The following is a 6,000-nucleotide window of genomic DNA, read 5'->3' on the forward strand; positions in this document are numbered from 1 at the left end:
TAACGCACTTCTTTCTGCCCGGAATACCATCCTTTCTTACAATCTCACACCTAAATGCTCCCCTTCCTTCGGATTGGGCTTGAACCCATCATCCACTTAAAGCCTTCAGGGACTCCTCTAGGGTCCCCAGCTCTCTGCTCCTTTGAATCAGAACAACCCCTAGAGGAGAGAATGTGACTAGCTCAATGGTTGTGACTCCCTGAGGTGCTGTGTTGAGAAGGATTCTGAGACCATATCCAGAATCATGAGGAAAGAGTGCGGTAAAGAATTAGAGATGTCTGGCAGGGGATGCAAGAAGTTGGTGCTGTAAGCTACCTGGCACCCGGTTCTGATGCTGCCATGCTAAGCTTTGATTGTATATTGTGCTGGGCTGTTCGCTAAATGCTTCAAGGGAGCTCTTTCCTTGAAGCCAAGGACCATGTCTCGTGCTTTCTAATTTATGCCTCATTCTAACTGGTGTGGTGCAACACAAGGCAGGGGATCAATCAAGGCTGGGGGAGGACTGATTCATTCCTTGACTGGTAGCCAAGAAGCATGAGGTCATGCACTGAAAACTTGGGAGCATCTAAGAAAGCTGAACAAATGCAATCCCACAACCTATCCAGTAGGGAACATGGGACTATGGCAAGATCATGGCTTTTGGAGTCAGGAAAAAACTGGGTTAGACTTCAGTTCACCAATTAATTGAGTGATCTTAATGGTTAGGTCATGTAACCATACTAAATCTGTTTCCTTGTCCAAAAAAAGTGTGTGTGTGTGTGTGTGTGTGTTGGGTGGGGGCGGGGGGTGCATAATATCCACATTACAGGGTCATTGAGAGGATTAGAAAAGATCAAACAGATAAAAGGCTTAGCCCAGATCTTGGCAGAGAAGCAGCATTCATTATATCTGAGTTTCATTTAAAAGATTAATAATGAATTTAAGAATTCAGCAAGTACAAATAATATCATTGTCATTGTCATTATGATATAGCAATCTGGTTTCCTAGGAAGACAGTCCACTCTAACTCTTCCTCAGATCATGTCTTTGGGTGGCATTTGTGAGGAATCCTCTCTTGCCTTGGCCTCCAGCAAACCAGGAGGAATGCTCTGTGCTCTCAATGCCCAGTTTGCAGGTAAGTTGGAGCTCTTCCCACCAGCACACAGGTTCTCTTCATAAAGGAGGAGTGGGGGCTGGAAAGTGCAGACACGCTTCCCACTGAATCAAGCCTGTATTTCTCAGGCGAGAGCTAAGCATATTTACACGTGTGGAACATCAGCCAGGATAAACAGAGACCCTGGATTACCTTTGCTTATGTAATTTTCTGGGGAAATCCAGGGCATTAAAATCACTAACTACCCAGCATCCGTTGAAATACGGCCTCCTATTAGAGCCAAAGTCAATCTAGGACCAACTATACATTCCAACCCATAGATGGGGCATTTATTTTTAACAAGAGCTACCATTTATTGAGTGCTTACTATGTGTTAGGTACTATGGTAAGAACTTAATAGACATAGTCATACTTGATCCTCACAGCAATCCCAAGAGGTAGTACAAACTAACACGTCTCCCCAAATCTATGTAAAACTCAGTCATTATCTGAAACACTGTGTTTCAGCGGTAATTAAAATTCACAGGGACGTGGCTGACCTCTGGGCTGTATCTCTGCCCTGCCAAATAATCAGTGCAATCACTAGGAGTCCAGTGAGGAGAGATGCTCAAAGGCAAGACTCCGATTCTTGTTTCAGAGCCCCCAGAGATTTTCTCATAGAACGTCCATTAGCCCTGGCAGGCTTTGCTGGTGTAAATCACCACCCGGCACTCAATGAGAATATAGTTATTATAACAATTGCCGCATTGCATGATGCTCGTGCCATTTGGAAATGTAGGTCTAATTAGCTCTAAGCTGTAGAAGATTTGAGTATGGTAGTTTCATTTTGGCTTAATGCTTGGTGCCTAGTGTAAAATCTGAATTTATTACTCTTTTTTTAATCATTTCTGCATGGCTCAACCAGTCGTATCAAAACTACTGCATGTTATAGACTTTAAAAAGTGATTCCCTGTAGGCATTTTAAGGTATAGGATCTATTATGGAAAGATATATATTTGACAGCATTCTGTTTATTACTCAGTTCTGCTACATTGTTCATGAACCCAGTGAAAGATGTTCACAGTAGTAAGTAACACTTTATTCCAGGAAGAAAAAAACGCAGGGCGACTTCCTTGAGTAAATACCAGAATCGGCGTGTGGTGCACTGATTACAAGACTAATGAGCGAATGTGTCGCCTACTCCATCAAGACCCTCCAAAACAAGGGAGACTGTTTTAGTGCCTCATATCCCTCTAGATTTTATGCAAAAATATTTTCCCATTAAAAGTACTATGTCTCAGCAGTGGATAATCAATGTTGCAATTCTGAACATTTTTAAAAACAAAACTCAGGTAGCATCATCTGTCCTCCCCCAGGCCCTGAGGGCAGTTACTTGGAGATGGGAATGGAAAGCATCCGTGGTATTCTTTCCCACATTTGTTTCTTTCCTCCATTTGTGGGTCAACTAGTTCATCTTTTCCCCTACCTGTTGAAGGGAACCTGGCCAAGAAAGTCCCATGAAAAGTCCCACGTGGGCTAAGTTGAGACTTCCAGGAGTGGCCACAGACACAACTTCCTACCTCCACTGCATGCTGGCTCACTTGGCCTCCATCTCCTGGATTTCTCTCATTATTTCTGCATTGCTCCCTGGTCTCCTAGGCTGTGGTTCTGGTCAACCTCTCTGCTTGGCCCTGAGTCTGGGTTCCCTCAGGTGCTCCCCTTATGATTGCTCTGCAACCCCTGCGCTACATCCAACCCATCCACCTGGAACATAAACCTAGGCCTGGTGCTCCCAAGACCCTGACTCACTGGGCTGGGGTTCAGTTAATATTTTTGAAAAGAGGAGGTTTGGCCGGGCACAGTGGCTCATGTCTGTAATCCTAGCACTTTGGGAGGCCGTGCCAAGAGGATCACTTGAGGTCAGGAGTTCAAGACCAGCCTGGCCAACATGGCAAAACCCCATCTGTACTAAAAATACAAAAATTAGCCAGGTATAGTGGCGGGCACCTGTAATCCCAGCTACTCAGGAGGCTGAAGCAAGAGAATCACTTGAACCCGGCAGGGGGTGGTTGCAGTGAGCTGAGATGGTGCCACTGCACTCTAGCCTGGACGACAGAGTGAGGAAGGAAGGGAAGGAAGGAGAGGAGGGAGGGAGGGAGGGATTGATTTTAGGTAAAAAACAAAGTGAACTGAGGCAGCGGGTCCTCCCCAATTCCTGTGCATATTTTCACGCAGCCCTATATAGTACGGGGTCTTTGGTATGGGGTCTTCTCTACTCTAACTCATAAAACTCACCACCACAATGTATGGAGCCCCATCCTTCAGAATGGTTGACTACAGATTTGGGAAAGTGTCGTCGAGAAGCCAAGTCAGAGGCCTGACCCCACTGACCTACCAAACCAGCCAACCCAGGTACCACCTGCCTCCAGAGCTCTTCTTATGTACAATAATTCTATTGTTTAAACCACTTTCCAATGGCTATTCTCTTACTTGCAGCTGAAAGAATCCTGATTAAGCCACTAGAAGTATGAAAATCTTCTAATCTCAAAGTATGCAAATAGGCAGAGAAGAAATAACATGGACTTGAGACTTGGACCTAGAAGTACATCTTGACTCCCTCACTTAGGAGGCTGATTTCATTTACTGATCTGTCTCCGAACTGGACTGTAACCACTTGAGGGCAGGGAGCATGTCTAGTTGTTTTTGTTTGGAGAGAGACTATAATAGAATCTGTTACAAACAGACTGGAATCCAGACTCTGCCACTTATTAGTCATGTGGCCTTGAGCAAGTCATTTAATTGCTCTAACTATAAACAAAAAAATAAAATAAAATAAGGAAAATAGTACCTACTGTATGGACTTGTTGTAAGATAGACTCAGGTAATTCATGCAGTAAACTCCTTAGCATAGTGCCCAGCACATTGTAAGAATTATTTAAAAGGCAGTTAGTAGTATTTTACATTTTGTGTATTCACCACCCACCTAGAATACACCCTGGCATTTAATAGAAACTTGTCAAATGAGTGGATGAATGATGGTACCTTTGCTTATGTTGCTTTTGGTGTTCCAGGGACGTAAATCTTGGAGGCTTGAGACCCTGAAAGCAAGCTGAGCTTATGACGTGGCATAACTTTTAGAATTACAGACTCTAAAAGCTTTTCAGCTGCTTTGTATCAAGCTTGATGTTCCTTCTCCATATTCAAAAATCTCTAGTAAGATCTGCACAAAAGCAAAGTGTCACCTTCTTAGAAAACTTTCTCTTCTTCATCTTGTTCCAGAGGACACAGGGCAGAGATGCCTGCCACTTTTATGTCTGGTGCCAACTTTCCGAAGCTGAAAGGCCCTCTCTGATTTCTGGGGCTGACCCTGCCTCTGCTCTCTGCATCCCCTCTCCAGCTCCCAATCTTGGGAAGCTGTGGCAGTGGCTGGTTGGCAGTGAGCAGGAAGCACAGGACACATTGAGCGCTCAGGGTTAAAAGTGATGGAGTGACAGAGGAACATCTCAGACCAAGGAGCACTGTCAGTGCCAGGATAGCATTTGGGCTTCCAATATGTAGTCACTCAACAAAGATTTCTGAACATCAACCACACATCAAGCACTTAGAGAGGGTGCTGTGGAATGCCACCTGCATCCCTCCTTCAGGATTGGCTCATTCATTTCCACAGCCACTGGGAGTATTGGCTACCAAAGGCTTTAAGCTGAGTCCCTCACCAAGAATGTCTCTTACTAGAAGAAAGCTGCCTTGGTCCAAGATTATGCTTCTTCTCCAGTAGCAGCCCAGATCCAGTGACTGTTCATTTCCAGGCACAAAGGTCTAGCCCCGTGCCTAAATTCAGGGCAACCCAAGGGCTATCCCAGACTGTAGGCTGCAGACACACTTGCAGTTACCACTCAGTTCTACAGCTACTTCTGCTCAATCCTGTATCCTCACATCCTCACAGATGGTACTCCTGCAGACGTGCCCAGGAAATCTCCTGCACTCTAGTCACAAGTCTCATTTCCAGGAAATATACCCAACCAAGACAGAATCATTTTAGGCATCATAGATACAGCAATGAATAAAACACAATTTTCATGACACTATATTCTTTTGGTGAAAGGTAGGAATAAGAATAACAGGAGCAAATAAAAATATATGAGGTTGTGATAAATGCTACAAAGACAAGTAAAACAAAGAAAGAAGAGAAAATGAAAGGGGTACTATTTGCAAACACCTCTTTGGGGCAGCCTTCTTTGATATGGGACATTTGGGCAGAGACCTGAGTAAAGTGAGTGATGCATGTCAATATCTGAGGAAAGAATATTTTGGGCAAAGGTAAAAGCAAGAGGAAGGCCCTGAGCAGAAGGTGTGCTTAGTATATCTATAGAATAATGAGGAGGTCAGATTGGCTGGACTAAGAGAGGGGAAGAAAAAGTTGTATTTATTCTGTTCTTCAATTTCCATTTTAACTGCCATGTGAAAAATAGATTGGGGCCCAGGGCAAGGGTGGCAGCATAAAGACCAGCTAGGAGGTTAATGCAGTCATCAGGTCAGAGATAACCAAAGAACCTGAGCATCTTGTTATATGCAAACATGTAAGTTATGCAAAAAAATAACTCACCGCCAACCAGCCACTGCCACTCATGCTCAAATGCTCAAATGTCCAGGTCCCCCTTCAACCCTCATTTGAGAAGACTGACAGCTGAAGGGGACTGCTTTCTTCAGAAGGGAGTTGTCTGATTAGGTGTTTAACCAGAGATATAATGCTATAAAGATGGTAAGAAGTAGTCAGATTCCAGATACATATTTTAAGGTAGTGGCAATATTTGGTGATGATTAGATATGGGAAAAAAAGGAAGGAAAGAAGGAAGGAAGGAAGGAAAGAAGGAAGGAAGGAAGGAAGGAAGGAAGGAAGGAAGGAAGGAAGGAAAGAAGGAAGGAAGGAA

The sequence above is a fragment of the Piliocolobus tephrosceles genome, chromosome 4, assembly GCF_002776525.5.
Source record: "Piliocolobus tephrosceles isolate RC106 chromosome 4, ASM277652v3, whole genome shotgun sequence".
NCBI classification, from domain to species: domain Eukaryota; kingdom Metazoa; phylum Chordata; class Mammalia; order Primates; family Cercopithecidae; genus Piliocolobus; species Piliocolobus tephrosceles.